Source organism: Ranitomeya imitator, chromosome 4 (genome assembly GCF_032444005.1).
Source record: "Ranitomeya imitator isolate aRanImi1 chromosome 4, aRanImi1.pri, whole genome shotgun sequence".
Classification (NCBI taxonomy): Eukaryota; Metazoa; Chordata; class Amphibia; order Anura; family Dendrobatidae; genus Ranitomeya; species Ranitomeya imitator.
Window position 1 is genome coordinate 59,632,307 of NC_091285.1, and position 18,653 is coordinate 59,650,959.

Consider the following 18,653-nt stretch of genomic DNA (forward strand, 5'->3'; position numbering starts at 1 on the left):
TAATTAAAATTGTGTCCCAATATACCCAATGCCCCCCGCCCCCCCCCCGAAAAAAAAAAAAATATATATAAATATATGTAAAAAAAAAACAACAAAAAAAAAAATAATTACGGTAAATAATGTTTTGTATAGTGGGTTTACTAGTTTTTTACCTTTAAATATCCCTATTAAGATTCAAATACAATTTAGGCAAAAAATTGCATGTGTCATTTGTCCTAATAATACCCATAGAAAAAAAGCTATTCACAGTGGCATCTCACTTAGATATGACATGGTATAATGACCTTTTAGACTATAAAGGGTAACAGTCATAGCGGAAAGAGCCATCCAGATAAAGCCACTAGTAAGATTTCTATAGAGGTTAGACTTTTACATGGTAGTGTCACAGACAGTGCTCCACAAAGTCATAGCTCGTTCACCCTATATTGTCCATAATAGGACTTCATATACGCACATAGGGAATGATTATGATAATCTTTAAGTTCTCATAAACGGTGCAAATGATCATATACTCATCTGATCTACATTGCAGCACCATCAGTGCGGAGATCACCGTCCGACCGTAATCACCAGTGAGGCATCATATGCCCAACGCGTTTCCCCCCTGTGGGAAGTAGTGATCAGCAAACGTGTTTGGGTAATATGTTATCCGAGTATCTTGGGCGTCCTCAGATAATTTAGTTAATTCCCCTCGGCTGCATGTTTTGCAGCGGTAGATAGCTGCAACACATGCGGGTATTGCCGGCTTGTTAGGGAATCCCCATGTGCTCAGGCTGTCTAACAGCCTCAAATCATGCAGCCGCGGGGACTAGAACATAACATACGAGCATGCCCAAGATACTCAGATAACACCCGAGCATGCTTGGATAACACATTATCCGAACATGTCCGCTCATCACTAATTACCATGTCTTTCACCACTATCCTTAGGAACACAGATCAAACTGTCATATGCATCTCAAAATGGTATCAATAAAAACGTCAGCTCGGCATGCAAAAACAAGCCCTCATACAGATCCGTCAACAGAAAATGTAAAAAAAGTTAGGCATCTCGAAACACATAAGTTTGGTTTGTATCACTGGTTTCCAAATTCTGATCTGGATTATTTTAGCGGTTTAATAAAAGAACACCTAACAAATTTGGCATTCCTATAACTGTACCGACCTGGAGAATCATATTGTAATGTCGAAACTCAAAAAACTTTTCATCCTCGGCAAGTCTGAACTAATAGCTATTCATGCGGAAACCCCTAAGAAAGACCAAATTGCTCTTTTCTATAGAAGAACCAGATTAAAAGTACTAATCTTTAGAAATGCCAGCTCCCATATTTTAGCTGTAGCTCCACTTGTCCAATTCCCATGAGTGATGATGATATATATCTGATAAATTTACATCAGTAAGGAAAAAATGTATACATCACATAAGGAAAAGAGATTGACGCTCTGTATGATAACGATATATTTCATAGTCACAAGCTGATTTTGGGAACAGAAATAAAATTAAAGTAAGTTAGTGGAATATTTTTTTTTTTCCCTAAGAAGAGAAAGGTTTTGTACTGAGCTTTTGATCATATCGCTAATGATGAGACTGATGTAGGCAGCTGTAGCAGTAGGCAACGAGTCCGGGAACAGCATGGGATATTTTGCTTAGGGCTTTTTCCAAATACAAATTACAATAGCAGGCGACTAGGGGAATGTGTAATATCGGTTTTAAAAATCATCCCTTTCAAGTAATTTAAAATTGCTAGGATAGAAAGGAAGGAGGGCATGAAGAACAAGAAAAAATTGAAAACGTGAAGGAATACCAAAAATGCTACTTCTAAAGCATAAACAAGCCCATAGGGACTGATTAGCTTTAAAGGAAGTCTGTCAGCAGCTTTATGGTCAGAAAAGAAATTACTGTGCATGGTAAGGTAGTAAAACAAGTTGAAACACAACTTTCTGACCACATATACATTGTTAATTGCAGATAAAATATACTTTGAAGCTTTTGGTGCAGTCCTAAGCTGCAGTACTCCAGCTTTTCACCATCAACCCCATTCCTTGACTTTGATTACATCTCTACAGCTTCCCTGGTTCAACATGAAATACTTTTGAGCTAATTTTTCCTAGCTTGATACAGGCACGAAAGAGAAGATGGGGATCGTCGTGGAACTTGGGATGGATTTATGGCAGACCCATTTGGATTATTTAATAGTTTAAAGGTAACAAACGGGTAAAAGTTGGTCAGGGAGTGATTTTCACAGTTAATGGACTTTTCTCCATGTGTGTTTATTGCTTTTGACTACGGGGGTTAGTAATGGGGATGTCTGATCGACAACTCTCCATTACTAAACCCTGGGCTTGATATCAGCGGACATTAGACAGCTGACTTCAACCTCAAAATAGCAATGAGTGAGTGTACTCGTTGTTTAGGTTTTCCCGAGCACGCTCGGGTGATCTCAGAGTATTTGGTAGTGTTCGGAGATTTCGTTTTCATCGCCTCAGCTGAATGATTTACAGTTACTAGCCAGGCTCAGTACATGTGAGGGTTGTCTGGTTGCTAGGGAATCTCCACATGTTATCAAGCAGGCTAGTAGCTGTAAATCATTCGGCTGCCACGATGAAAACTAAATCTCCTAACAAATACTTGGAGACCACCAGAGCGTGCTCGGGAAAACCCGAGCAACGAGTACACTCGCTCATCACTACCCCAAAACCATTACCCCATTTGCCAATGCACTAGGGCAAGAGGGAAGACCTAAGGCTAATCACGAGAATTGTTGCATCTAATGGAGGCGCCATTTCTGGGGCGGCTGAAGGCTGGTGCTATTAGTCTGGGAGGGGGCCAATATCCGTAGCTGCTTCCCAGCCTATTAATATCAGCCTGCAGCTGACTGATTAGCCTTTGCCGGTTATTAAAAATAGGGGGACCCTACGTCATTTTTGGGGGGAGTCCCCCTATTTAATAACCAGTATAGGCTCTGCAGACAGCTGTGATATGATATTAATAGCCCGGGAAGCTTCATGGATATTGGCCTCTTCCCAGAATAATAACACCAGCCCCCAGCTTTCCCTCAACTGGTTATTAAAAATAAGAGGCACCCCATGCAATTTTTTTCATTTCATTTTAGATTAGCTAACCACATGTACAGTAAGCTGCACATGCACTGCACGCATTGTATATAACACCGACATCTTTGTTACGATCATCTATCCATCTATATATAACATTGTCTTATTACGGTAGTTAGAAAACTAGATTGGAATGACAGAATTACTGTATGTAAAAGCTGATGTTAAAACACATTGCACATGGATGCTAGGCGAGTAAAAACGCACACTCACTTGACACTGTCCAACTTTTCTGGCTGAGAATCTCAGCTACTTTATATATGCAGATGTGAGTGTGTTCCCAAAATCGGATGACCACTCTCTATAGAGAGATAGGGCTTTCATCTGAATGCGGTAGATGATTTCACTCAACAAAGATTGAGTGACAAAGATAAAAAAACAAAATTTTTTTTAAACCAATCCAATATTGTGTAATTTATTTTTAAAATGTTCCTAATGTTTAACATAGATAAATGTAAGATCAGGCTTTTGGGACGAGGAAACAAAATGTACAGTTATGTGCTAAACAGTAAAATGCTGGTTAAAATGGTCAATGAAAAAAAAACGTGGGTGTATGAGTGGATTGAAAACTAAACTTTAGTGACCAGTGCCAGGCAGCGGCTTCCAAGGATAATAAAATCATAGATTTCATTAAAAATGACATGACAAGAACATAGTTTTGCCTCTGTACAGGTCACTTTTGCGGCTACACTTAGAATACGGTGTGCAGTTTTGGGCTCCAGTGAATAAGAAGGGCAAAGCAGAACTAGATCGGCTGCAGAGAAGAGCGACCAAGTTAATTAAAGGGAACCTGCCACCCCCAGAATCGAAGGTGAGCTAAGCCCACCAGCATCAGGGGCTCATCTACAGCATTCTCTAATGCGTCACCTGTGGGAAGCCATACCATCCCTGCTGCCATAACGTCACCCCAGAGGATCCCTTTAAGCAGCGTCTGTCATCCCTGACCGAATACCACAGATGGCGTCACAAACTTTTATTATTTCACAAACCACTTTGAAGACCTTTCCATTAACATGGGCGCCCAGGGCCACGGACCGGGTCACCACCGCCGTGACACATCCCGTTCGTGTTTCGCTCCCCTCCTTCCCAGAGCCATAACTTTTATATTTTTCCGTCAATTTGGCCATGTGAGGGCTTATTTTTTGCGCGACGAGTTGTACTTTTGAACGACATCATTGGTTTTAGCATGTCTTGTACTAGAAAACGGGAAAAAAATTACAAGTGCGGTGAAATTGCAAAAAAAGTGCAATCCCACATTGGTTTTTTGTTTGGCTTTTTTTGCTAGGTTCACTAAATGCTAAAAATGACCTGCCATTATGATTCTCCAGGTCAGTACGAGTTCATAGACACCTAACATGACTAGGTTATTTTTTATCTAAGTGGTGAAAAAAAATTCCAAACTTTGCTAAAAAAAAAAAAAAAAAAAAAATTGTGCCATTTTCCGATACTCGTAGCGTCTCCATTTTACATGATCTGGGGTCGGTTGAGGGCTTATTTTTTGCGTGCCAAGATGACATTTTTAATGATAGCATTTCAGGGCAGATACGTTCTTTTGATCGCCCGTTATTGCATTTTAATGCAATGTTGCGGCGACCAAAAAAACGTAATTCTGGCGTTTCGAATTTTTTTCCCGCTACTTTGTTTAGCGATCAGGTTAATACTTTTTTTTAATTGATAGATCGGGCGATTCTGAGCGCGGCAATACCAAATATGCGTAGATTCGATATTTTTTTTATTGATTTATTTTGATTGGGGCGAAAGGGGGGTGATTTAAACTTTTATGTTTTTTTTATTTTTTTCACATTTTTTTAAACTTTTTTTTTTAACTTTTGCCATGCTTCAATAGCCTCCATGGGAGGCTAGAAGCAGGCACAACGCGATCGCCTCTGCTACATAGCAGCGATCTGCTGATCGCTGCTATGTAGCAGAAATGGAGGTGTCCTGTGAGCGCCGACCACAGGGTGGCGCTCACAGCCACCGGTCATCAGTAACCATAGAGGTCTCTGGGACCTCTATGGTTACAATATACAAGCATCGCCGACCCCCGATCATGTGACGGGGGTCGGCGATGACGTCATTTCCGGCCGCCCGGCCGGAAGTGGTAGTTAAATGCCGCTGGCTGCGTTTGACAGCGGCATTTAACTAGTTAATAGGTGCGGGCAGATCGCGATTCTGCCCGCGCCTATTACGGGCACATGTCAGCTGTTCAAAACAGCTGACATGTCCCGGCTTTGATGCGGGCTCACCGCGGAGCCCTGCATCAAAGCAGGGGAGCCGGCATCGGACGGTATAGTACGTCCGATGCCGGTAAGGGGTTAAGTACCAAACCCGGTACCGAGTACCCCACGGCCCTGGCGGGAATTCAATGTGCACGATCAGTCAGTATAAAACATTACTAAATATGCAACCCCGATAACAAAAATAATTGAGACGTTGTATAAAATGTAAAGAGAACAAGAATTAGTTAATGGCAACAGAACATATAACACATATCAGAAGTAGAATTTTTTTTTTCAATGAAATGGAAAAATGTTTAACTCATTTAGATAATGAGAGCAGCAACACATCTGAAAAATAGACAGGGTTAAAAGGCTGGAAAAGTAAGTGGTACTAATGAAAACTGCCGAAGGGTCAATTTACAACTAGGAAATGTGACTATATAAAAAGAGCATGCTATAGAGGCAGAGTCTCTCAGGAGCAAAGATGGTCAGAGATTCACCAATCTAAATTACTGAGTCTAAAAATTGTGGAAATATTTCAGAAAAAATGTTCCTCAATGTAAAATTGCAAAGACTTTGAATATCAACCCATCTTTAGGAATCTGAAGAAATCCATAAGCACAAGTGTACAAGGCTGACAGTAAATATTGGATGCTTGAGATCTATGGACTCTCAGACGGCACTGCATAAAACACACGTTTCAGATTCATTTTCAACATATCAGTAGTACAGAATATGATGATGAGAAATCGTGCATGAAAAACATTCAGTGAGCGTGGCTTTCCGTGAAGACTCTGTGGCACCTGGGGAACTTACTAATGTTAAGGGAAAACCAGAAGCCTCCTAGACGTTCCTATAAAGCTGGCAAGTATGACATTACAGCCAATGAACGTGCTATAGGGTGGTCATGGGACAGTTTGGCATCTACAGCTCGAAAACAGGAAGGATTCAAACATACAAATACAGGACTAAAAGGTTCATATCCACAAGGTGCACCGTATTTTATGTCAAATAATTCTATAAACTCTGTGATAAAGTCTTACTAACCTCGTGCGTGTATCGGGCACCGAATGTATTATTGTAAATTTATCGAAAGACAAAACATGAATTTATTGCAACACAAGTCACAAGTCGTTTCTTCCCTTTTCTCAGTATTCACAGTGGTCACAAAAATAGCCGCGTAATAGCTGGACTTGGTCACGTGAACAGATGAACAGAATTACTGAACTAAAAAAGGATTTTACCCTTTTGGGTTTCACAAAGAATGGAACCAAGAAATTTTAAAACTGTCGCCATTACAGCCAAGCATCTTTTTGACATTGTTAGATGCAAACCAAGTTTATTGATTCGGTTTATGGACGTTACAAATTTTGCTGTCCGTATGCGCTAAGTGAATGTGGTATATTCTTACTGTTCGGTAAAATTATTATTATGCCTTGTTTATATAGCGCCATCATATTCGGCAGTGCTTTACAGACCTCATCACTGTCCCCATCGTGGCTCAAAATCTAAATTCCTTATCAGTAGGTCTTTGTAGTGTGGGAGAAAACTGGAGAACATGGAGGAAACCCACACAAAGACGAGGACAAGATACAAAGTCTTTGCAGATGTTGCCCTTGGGATTTTGAACCCAGGGCGACAGTACTGCAAAGCAACAGTGTTAAGCGCTGAGCTACCATGCTGAGATGCTAAAGGAACATCTACATTGCCATTTCTATCTGAAAAATAAATTCCTTGGAAAGGAGTTATTTTAGTTCAATTTAAAATATGGCATTATGGTAGTTTCTCTAAGCTGTAAGTCAGGGTGAGTAGCACAGACTTAATGCAATCATGCAGCAGGGTCAGACTTGTCAGACAGAAGGGTATTGCAGGATGGTAGATGCAGCCAAGTGGAGCTGGAAACACTGGAGGAAGCAGGAGTGCAGCCACATACATGGATAGCAAAGATGTATGCACAATGTAGCAGTAGCAATCCAATTACTCAAAGGTATAGCAGAGATGTATATGCAATTTGGAATCTTGGAGTAGAGATGTAGTTTCAGATAGGAACAGAAAAGTCGTAAACGTGTGATAGCAGAAGAACAGCAGTAACACATTATCAGGTTTCTGATTTCAGAGAGGACTTTGTAAACATTGCGAGACAGTGACAGGTGTTATATGCGAGGGTCGCTATGTGTCCCCCAAGATGCGCACAGAAGCGTTTTGAGGCCGCTGGAGTGCACTGCAGTTACAGGTATAGCTGTGATTGCAGTGCAAAATAAAAGTAAGTTTGGTCTTGGACAAGCTATTTGTCCAAAGCAGATTTAAGAAAACCCAGCATGGGCTTTTATTTTATGAGCGAACTACAGGATGGTAGTGGGACAGTTTTCTCCCTCCAGGCCGGATCTCACAACTGGCCCATGGTCACAGATTACAATTAAAAACCCTGCAGTAAAGGGTTTGGGTGGGTCAGTCTTGGTTTGCAAACTGCAGGGCAGGTGGCTCTGCAAGGCTCAGCCTGTGTGAAGTAACACGGAGCCAAGCGAAGCCAAAAGGCCTGGCACCCTTCAACATGACACAGTGGTGCGGTTGCCCACGGTATCCAGTCTCGGGTACGGCTGCTTTCCAGAAGATACCATTTGTGAGTTACGTTGAACAATAAAGACACTTTAATTTTAACTTTCCTGTGGTCACTGTCTGTCTGTCACACTGCACCAACCCCGCTACACTACAGCATATAACCTGCCACAGCAGAACTGACAATGCAATAACACCATGAGTGGTTGGACAGAGCTTAATCATAGTTGGTTGTTGCATTGCAGAACAGAATTACCAAGAACAATTAATTATCTGGTAACTAGACTGCTGAGACGAGTTTGACAACTTATAACTTGGTACTACAGAAGTAAGAGTGCAATAGTAGGAAGTTTATCAGGATTGAGCATGGCAATAGGAACTGCAGACATGAGTTGCAAAGAAGATGTTTAGACAGCTGGCAAATAGAAGAAAAGGCATACTCATGAAAAAGCACGTGGTAACAGGGTGCTCTACTACCTGAATACTCAGGCAGCTAGCAACAACTAGAAGTAGCCTTAAAAGGCCATTGCTGATGAGGTCAGTGGACTTTTCCTGGTAAGCCACAGTAAACCAGGGTAGACTAGCACAGAAGGAACTGGCCATAGGGGGAGAGAAAAAAACAGTGCTGGAGGCAGGACTGAGGAGTAACAGAATTCATCTTTACTTATGCTGCAAACGAGCTGTTTCCAGCTTGAGATGCATTGGATGTTTATGACATATGATGTGAAACACCCCATTAAAATTAGTCTTTTAAAGAAGACCAGCACCAGAGTCTCTTGTGGTTAGTGTTCTAGAGTCCGTATACTTGGAGGCTGTTCCAGTATCCGAATCCAGCCCTGCCTGTGACTGTCAGTCAGTATCCGTTCTGCCTGATGACCCAAAATCTATGTTGTCTGAACAGTGTCCGAGTAATTTCCTTCCAGTTTCTCTGAGCCTGTGTTCGTGTCAGTGAACCTAACCCTTGGGGTCAGCAGCTGCAATATTGGCGATTGCCTAGGAGTGGTACCTGGCAGCTACTTGCAGCTTAAGTCTAACTCCACCATCAGAGGCTATAGCAACAGCCAAGTAGCCCCTTAGTTATGCCCCTCCTAGGTAAGCCCAGATCGTGGAACAGTGGGTCCAAGATCTAAGCGTAACACCAGTTGAATATTGTTGATAAATCAAATTTAACGGTCTTAATGCAGCTCATGTAAATGCAACCTAAATATGAAGGTGAAATATGTTAAATATGTGAGACAGTGGCTGTGATCAGCGCTGAAAAGGTTACTGCCGGTCAGACCCCGGGTGATGATTATTACAGTCATAAGCATCTCCTGCCATCATTGATAGCAGTGAGAGCAGGTAATGCTGATGAGAGTAGTTATCAGCAGGCACCTGTGCATAGTGGTAGCTTTACTGCTATCCACAGACACAGGAGACAAAGAAGATGAACCTGGATTACTTTGTGGGATCATTTTATTAATAAATGGATTATCGAGGGCTAGTGAGGGGGAGTGTTTATTCAAATAAAGTTTTTCTCTTTGTGTGTTTATTTTTATTATTGGATTAGTAATGGGGTGTCTGACTGACGCCTTTTCATTACTAACCCCCAGAATAATTACCTCAAATGCCTCCGCACCAGGGCAATCAAGAAAAGCTGAGGCAAAGCTCAAGAATTGGCACATCGAAAATATGAAAGCCAATCAACAATCATTACTAGTGTGGTCACTTCTGGCACCATCACAGCCATGCCAAGTATTGGCATGTGGATGAGTCTTTATTCACATAAATATTTTTTCCCCGTGCTTTTTTGTTTAACTATTCACTTACAGGGTTAGTAATAAGGGTGTCTGATAGATGCCGCCCCATTACTAACCTCTTGGCTTGATGTCATCGGATATTGCACAGCTGACATCAACTCAAAATATGACCCCACTTGCCAACGCACAAGGGCAGGGAGGGTCAAATATTCATGGACCTTCGGAGCCTGAAAATACCAGCCCCCAACTGTCTGCTTTAGCTTGTCTTGTTATCAAAAATGGGGATGGGCCTCATGCCATTTTTTGCTAAATTATTTAAATAAATAAAAAAATGGCATGGAGGCCCTTCTATTTTTAATAACAAGCTAAGATAAAGCAGGCAGCTGAGAGATGCATCCTGCAGCTGTCTGCTTTACCTGTTCTTGTTATCAAAAATAGGTGGGCTTCCACGTCATTTTTTTTATAACATTGTGTGCTGGCCAATCACATACTGTGATGGTGCCAGAAGTGACCACACTGGAAAAGCTTGTTGATTGGCTTTAAACATCCTTTTTTGTCTGCTGAACCCGAACAGTAAACCAAATGAAAAAGTCCATGTTCGGGGGTTCGTTCCGCTTGGGTACTTTACAGTTCAGGTTCGCACATCTCCATTCTTGAAATAACAGTGACCATTAGAACACATTTACAGGTTTGCTTTAAGAAATTGTTTCACATCTAGGAGTTCTTTTCCATCTAATTTCAAAATGAAGGACCACGGAGATAAGTAATTAATGAAGATGGCGTGTTTTTTTTCAACAAGTCCTAAAAATAGTAACATTTAAACTATTTGAACATTGCTAAAATAGTAAATACCAAAGTGCTAAAATATAATTTTCAAATATAAATGTGCTAAAACATTCACTGTGACTTATGAAAAACTTGCAATTACCATTCAATTTGCATCATATACAACAGGCAAAGGCTTAATATCTTGCAGTATTACTGCACAAACAAGAGCAACTTATAACTTTGTTTCATCTTAATATAAAGCAATGTTCTAAAAGATAAATTGCCAAAACATAGTATGTATGTGGCAAAACAAAAATGACTATTAATCAATTATATACTTGCCTGCAGCATTTCAAGTCATGACATTTCTGTACAACTGGCTATAGCACATATCGGCAGCATGCAATGCACAACAGAAAATACTACGCTTTGTAATAATAATTCACAAAAGAACAATCAACAAGTTCAATCTATTTCCAGGAAAAAAATTAACACGAAGCTCCTGGACAGCTTCATAAGGTCAAAGACTGATGGCTAGAATTTGTAATTCACTGTATAGATCTCCTCATATTGGACAAAGGGACCTTTTGCATTTCTATGGGCTTCAGGGTCCAGTTGCAATCCCTCATCCTTCTATCAGCATATCTAGTGAACTAGGGGGAAAAAAAAGACAAAATCAACAAGCTCGCCTCACAGAAGATCCCTCCAGCAAGGACAGCTGCATAGAGTCTTGTAGGAACAAGTGAAGGATGATCCAGCTTCAGAGTCCAGGTAAAATAGTTCCTCTATTATAAACGTGGAAGACATGATGTATCCCAAGAATCTAAGACAAGGGTGGCATGGCAAAACTATTGAAGCAACCAAGCCATTTTAATGTTTATAATAAAGAAATTATTACACCTAGATAACAACACTTTTGGACAAAATAATATAATTCTGAGGAAATAATTATGGAATCACTCTGTCAATTTTCATACCCAAAAATAACACCTGCATCAAATTAGATCTGCTCATTAGTCTGCATCTGAAAGGAGTGATCACACCTTGGAGAGCTGTTGCACCAAGTGGACTGACATGAATCATAGCTCCAACACGAGAGATGTCAATTGAAACAAAGGAGAGGATTATCAAACTCTTAAAAGAGGGTAAATCATCACATAATGTTGCAAAAGATGTTGGTTGTTCACAGTCAGCTGTGTCTAAAATCTGGACCAAATACAAACAACATAGGATGGTTGTTAAAGGCAAACATACTGGTAGACCAAGGAAGACATCAAAGCGTCAAGACCAGAAACTTAAAGCAATATGTCTCCAAAACAGGAAATGCACAACAAAACAAATGAGGAATGAATGGGTGGAAACTGGAGTCAACGTCTGTGACCGAACTGTAAGAAACGCCTAAAGGAAATGGGATTTACATACAGAAAAGCTAAACGAAAGCCATCATTAACACCTAAACAGAAAAAAAACAAGGTTACAATGGGCTAAGGAAAAGCAATCGTGGACTGTGGATGACTGGATGAAAATCAAATTCAGTGATGAATCAATAATCTGCATTGGGCAAGGTGATGATGCCTGAACTTTTGTTTGGTGCCGTTCCATTGAGATTTATAAAGATGACTGCCTGAAGAGAACATGCAAATTTCCACAGTCATTGATGATATGGGACTGCATGTCAGGTAAAGGCACTGGGGAGATGGCTGTCATTACATCTTCAATAAATGCACAAGTTTATGTTGATATTTTGGACACTTTTCTTATCCCATCAATTGAAAGGATGTTTGGGGATGATGAAATCATTTTTCAAGATGATAATGCATCCTGCCATAGAGCAAAAACTATGAAAACATTCCTTGAAAAAAGACACATAAGGTCAAAGTCTTGGCCTGCAAATAGTCCGGATCTCAATCCAACTGCAAATCTTTGGTGAAAGCTGAAGAAAATGGTCCAAGACAAGGCTTCAACCTGCAAAGCTGATCTGGCAACAGCAATCAGAGAAAGTTGGAGCCAGATTGATGAAGAGACTGCTTGACACTCATTAAGTCCATGCCTCAGAGACTGCAAGCTGTTATAAAAGCCAGAGGTGGTGCAACAAAATACTAGTGATGTGTTGGAGTGTTTTTTTGTTTGTTTGTTTTTCATGATTCCATAATTTTTTCCTCAGAATATTTCCCCTATGCTTGGTTAAAAAAATTAACCATTACTGACTGCCACATTTTTTGTATAGTGAAGCAGTGACTGATTAAAAGCCCTGTAGTAGAGGGGGAGGTGTGTCAGGGTTGAGCTTGGAAGCAGAGTAGTTGTCTGCAGAGCTCTTTCTGTGTTGAGCAACACAGGGGAAAAAGTAACCAAGCAGACTGATACCCTGGGCTGTCTTATGTTTACCCGGCTGCAATCCGGAGGATAAAGAGTGCAGTGCACTGCGTGAGTACAGAGACTTGGTACTGGCGTGCGGTCGCACAGGGAAACTGGACAGAGGGAAGTCCGGCCTGTTTATTGACCGCAAACTAAAGCCATGTATTTCCAATGGACTGTATGAAGAAGCCATGTATTGTGTGTGAAGTAACAATAAAGGAAAGTTTTGTTTCAACTGGGTCACTGCCGTTTCACTGCGTTTGGTCCTGCCGCTGCATCACAATACATACTAATATATATATATATATATATATATATATATATATATATATATATATATATATATATATATATATATATATATTCTCCCAGCGAAGGCAATGCACTATTAATCTGCAGTTTAAATTCATATTTACATGTTGATATCTTTTTTTTACATGTCAGGTTCCCTTTAACCCCTTAGCGACCGCCGATACGCCTTTTAGCGGCGGCCGCTAAGGGTACTTAAACCACAGCGCCGTTAATTAACGGCGCTGTGGAAAAAGTCCATAGCGCCCCCCAGAGGCCGATTTTCTCCGGGGTCTCGGCTGCCGAGGGTAGCCGAGACCCCAGAGAACATGATTCGGGGGGTTTTTAACCCACCCCGCATTTGCGATCGCCGGTAATTAACCGTTTACCGGCGATCGCAAAAAAAAAAAAAAAAAAGCGATCTCTTTTTAATTTCTCTGTCCTCCGATGTGATCGCATATCGGAGGACAGAGAAAAGGGGTCCCAGGTGGCCCCCCAATACTCACCTAGCTCCCCCGATGCTCCTCGTGTCTCCCGGTGGGCGCCGCCATCTTCAAAATGGCGGGCGCATGCGCAGTGCGCCCGCCGGCCGGCACCGGGAGAATCTTTGGGGTCTCGGCTGCCGGGGGTAGCCGAGACCCCAAAGAGCACGATCGGGGTCGGTATTACCGACCCCTGTTTTGCGATCGCCGGTAATTAACTGTTTACCGGCGACCGCAAAAAAAAAAAGTAAAGTGTAATTCTCTGTCCTCTGATGTGATCGCACATCAGAGGACAGAGAAATAGGGGGATTCGGGGACCCTAGCATACTCACCTAGGTCCCTGGATCCTCTTGCTGCTCCTCCTGGCCGCCGGCAGCAGAACATGGCGGACGCATGCCCAGTGCGCCCGCCATCTGTCTCCATCTGCCGGCCGGCAGGAGAACAGCAGTTGGGGCTAAAATTAGGGTTAGGGTTAGGGATAGGGTTAGGGGTAGGGTTAGGGTTAGGGGTAGGGTTAGGTTAGGGGTAGGGTTAGGGGTAGGGTTAGGTTAGGGTTAGGGTTAGGGGTAGGGTTAGGGGTAGGGTTAGGGGTAGGGTTAGGGTTAGGGTTAGGGGTAGGGTTAGGGGTAGGGTTAGGTTAGGGTTAGGGTTAGGTCAGGGTTAGGGGTAGGGTTAGGGGTAGGGTTAGGGGTAGGGGTAGGGGTAGGGGTAGGGTTAGGGTTGGGGTTAGGGTTAGGTTAGGGGTAGGGTTAGGTTAGGGGTAGGGTTAGGTTAGGGTTAGGGGTAGGGTTAGGTTAGGGTTAGGTTAGGGTTAGGTTAGGGGTAGGGTTAGGGGTAGGGTTAGGTTAGGGTTAGGGGTAGGGTTAGGGGTAGGGTTAGGTTAGGGGTAGGGCTAGGGTTGGGGCTAAATTTAGGGTTAGGGTTGGGGCTAAATTTAGGGTTAGGGTTGGGGCTAAACTTAGGGTTAGGCTTCTTTCACACTTACGTCGGTACGGGGCCGTCGCAATGCGTCGGCCCGACATACCGACGCACGTTGTGAAAATTGTGCACAACGTGGGCAGCAGCTGTAGTTTTTCAACACATCCGCTGCCCAATCTATGTCCTGGGGAGGAGGGGGCGGAGTTACGGCCACGCATGCGCGGTCAGAAATGGCGGATGCGACGTCCAAAAAACCGTTTCATTGAACTTTTTTTGTGCCGACGCTCCGCCAAAACACAACTGATCCAGTGCACGACGGACGCGACGTGTGGCCATCCGTCACGATCCGTCGGCAATACAAGTCTATGGGCAAAAAACGCATCCTGCGGGCACATTTGCAGGATCCGTTTCTTGTCCAAAACGACGGATTGCGACGGAATGCCAAACGACGCAAGTGTGAAAGTAGCCCTAGGGCTAGGGTTAGGGTTGGGGCTAAAGTTAGGGCTAGGGTTGGGGCTAAAGTTAGGTTTAGAGCTGGGATTAGGGTTCGTATTAGGGTTAGGGTTTGGATTAGGGTTGGCATTAGGGTTACGCTTGGGATTAGGGTTAGGTTTGGGATTAGGGTTAAGGTTAGGGTTGTGATTAGGGGTGTATTGGGATTAGGGTTAGGTTTGAGATTAGGGTTGAGATTAGGATTAGGGGTGTGTTGGATTTAGGGTTTTGATTAGGGTTATGGTTAGGGTTGACATTAGGGTTGTTTTGGGGTAAGGGTTGTGATTATGGTTAGGGTTAGTGATTAGGATTATGGATGAGGTTGGGATTAGGGTTAGGGGTGTGTTGGGGTTAGGGTTGGAGCTAGAATTGGGGGGTTTCCACTGTTTAGGTACATCAGGGGGTCTCCAAATACGACAGCCAATTTTGCGCTCAAAAAGTCAAATGGTGCGCCCTCCCTTCTGAGCTCTGCCGTGCGCCCAAACAGTGGGTTACCCCCACATATGGGGCATCAGCGTACTCGGGATAAATTGGACAACAACTTCTGGGGTCCAATTTCTCTTGTTACCCTTGTGAAAATAAAAACTTGGGGGCTACAAAATCTTTTATTTTCACGACTCTGCATTCTAAACTTCTGTGAAGCACTTGGGCATTCAAAGTTCTCACCACACATCTAGATAAGTTCCTTGGGGGGTCTAGTTTCCAAAATGGGGTCACTTGTGGGGGGTTACTACAGTTTAGGTACATCAGGGGCTCTGCAATCGCAACATAATGCCCACAGACCATTCTATCAAAGTCTGCATTCCAAAAAGGCGCTCCTTCCCTTCCGAGCTCTGCCGTGCGCCCAAACAGTGGTTTACCCTCACATATGGCGCATCAGCGTACTCGGGATAAATTGGACAACAACTATTGCAGTCCAATTTCTCCTGTTACCCTTGTGAAAATAAAAACTTGGGGGCTACAATATCTTTTTTGTGGAAAAAAATAATATTTTTTATTTTCACGACTCTGCATTCTAAACTTCTGTGAAGCACTTGGGCATTCAAAGTTCTCACCACACATCTAGATAAGTTCCTTGGGGGGTCTAGTTTCCAAAATGGGGTCACTTGTGGAGGGTTTCTACTGGTTAGGTACATCAGGGGCTCTGCAAACGCAACATAATACCCGCAGACCATTCTATCAAAGTCTGCATTCCAAAACGGCGCTCCTTCCTTCCGAGCTCTGCCGTGCGCCCAAACAGTGGTTTACCCCCACATATGGGGTACCAGCATACTCAGGACAAATTGGACAACAACTTTTGGGGTCCAATTTCTCTTGTTACCCTTGTGAAAATAAAAATTTGGTGGCTAAAAAATCTTTTTTGTGGAAAAAAATAATATTTTTCACGGCTCTGCATTATAAACTTCTGTGAAGCACTTGGGCATTCAAGGTTCTCACCACACATCTAGATAAGTTCCATGGAGGGTCTAGTTTCCAAAATGGGGTCACTTGTGGGGGATTTCTACTGTTTAGGCACATCAGGGGCTCTCCAAACGCGACATGGCGTCCGATCTCAATTCCAGCCAATTCTACATTGAAAAAGTAAAACGGCACTCTTTCTCTTCCAAGCTCTGCGGTGCGCCCAAACAGTGGTTTACCCCCACATATTGGGTATCGACGTACTCAGGAGAAATTGCACAACAACTTTAGTGGTCTAATTTCTCCTGTTACCCTTGTGAAAATAAAAATTTGTGGGCAAAAAGATCATTTTTGTAGAAAAAAATGCAATTTTTTTTTTCATGGCTCTACGTTATAAACTTCTGTGAAGCACATGGGGGTTCAAAGTGCTCGCCACACATCTAGATAAGTTCCTTAAGGGGTCTAGTTTCCAAAATGGTGTCACTTGTGGGGGGTTTCCACTGTTTAGGCACATCAGGGGCTCTCCAAACGCGACATGGCGTCCAATCTCAATTCCAGCCAATTCTACATTGAAAAAGTAAAACGGCACTCCTCTTCCAAGCTCTGCGGTGCGCCCTAACAGTTGTTTACCCCCACATATTGGGTATCAGCGTACTCAGGAGAAATTGCTCAACAACTTTTGTGGTCTAATTTCTCCTGTTACCCTTGTGAAAATAAGAATTTGTGGGCGAAAAGATCATTTTTGTGTAAACAAAAGCGATTTTTTATTTTCACGGCTCTACGTTATAAACTTCTGTGAAGCACTTGGGGGTTCAAAGTGCTCACCACACATCTAGATAAGTTCCTTAAGGGGTCTAGTTTCCAAAATGGTGTCACTTGTGGGGAGTTTCCACTGTTTAGGTACATCAGGGGCTCTCTAAATGTGACATGGTGTCCGATCTCAATTCCAGCCAATTCTGCATTGAAAAAGTCAAACGGCGCTCCTTCACTTCTAAGTTCTGCGGTGCGCCCTAACAGTGGTTTACCCCCACATATGGGGTATTGGCGTATTCAGGAGAAATTGCATAACAAAATTTATGGTTACATTTCTGTTTTTACACTTGTGAAAATAAAAAAAATGGTTCTGAATTAAGATGTTTGCAAAAAAAAGTTAAATGTTCATTTTTTCCTTCCACATTGTTTCAGTTCCTGTGAAGCACGTAAAGGGTTAATAAACTTATTGAATGTGGTTTTGAGAACCTTGAGGGGTGTAGTTTTTAGAATGGTGTCACACTTCATTATTTTCTATCATATAGACCCCTCAAAATGACTTCAAATGTGATGTGGTCCCTAAAAAAAATGGTGTTGTAAAAATGAGAAATTGCTGGTCAACTTTTAACCCTTATAACTCCCTAACAAAAAAAAATTTTGTTTCCAAAATTGTGCTGATGTAAAGTAGACATGTGGGAAATGTTATTTATTAACTATTTTTCATGACATATCTCTCTGATTTAAGGGCATAAAAATACAAAGTTTGAAAATTGCAAAATTTTAAAAATTTTCGCCATATTTCCGTTTTTTTCATAAATAATCGCAAGTAATATCGAAGAAATGTTACCACTAACATGAAGTACAATATGTCACGAAAAAACAATCTCAGAATCAGCGGGATCCGTTGAAGCGTTCCAGAGTTATAACCTCAAAGTGACAGTGGTCAGAATTGCAAAAATTGGCCTGGTCATGAAGTACCAAATTGGCTCTGTCACTAAGGGGTTAAGGAAGGGATGGCCTGATGAAGTTGTTTGAAAAGATGCCATCGGGGTGAAAAACTGTCATTAGAGTATAAGGAGGTATAAGTTTAACACTTTCTGGTTGGTTCCTTTACTCCTTGTTTCCGTACAATTTTGTGCTTTCTTCAATCTGAATCTATAATGTACACATTCCAATAATAATTAAAAAAAAACAAACAAAAAAAAAAAACAACGACAACACACAGCATGAGCAGGTATTTTCAAACTTTTGACCAGTACAATATAACACACACAAAACTATACTCAATAGTACCTTATGATCGTCCTATTCGAAACCGTCACCCTTTCCTGTATTGGTTTATTGTGTTGAAAAGCGCAAAGGAACCTGATGTATATCTAGTTTGAAATGTTGTCTTCAGTGTCAGCAATGATTTGCAGGATATTTGTACTAACTCTGAATACAGAAAGCTTTTCTTTAAATGAGAAAGTATAACAGAGTGTAATCTGATTCTACAACTCATAACCTAGGATTATAACCTGTTTTCTACATAAATGATTTCCATTGTAATATTTTGGATATTTGATTATTTGCCC

The 18,653-nt window shown here is 41.9% G+C and overlaps 1 protein-coding gene across 1 annotated transcript in view; it reads right to left on the bottom strand.

The window, feature by feature from the left end:
• Nucleotides 1-18,653, bottom strand: part of ATP10B (ATPase phospholipid transporting 10B (putative)) — a 605,931-nt gene that overhangs the window by 337,916 nt on the left and 249,362 nt on the right. The window lies entirely within an intron of this gene.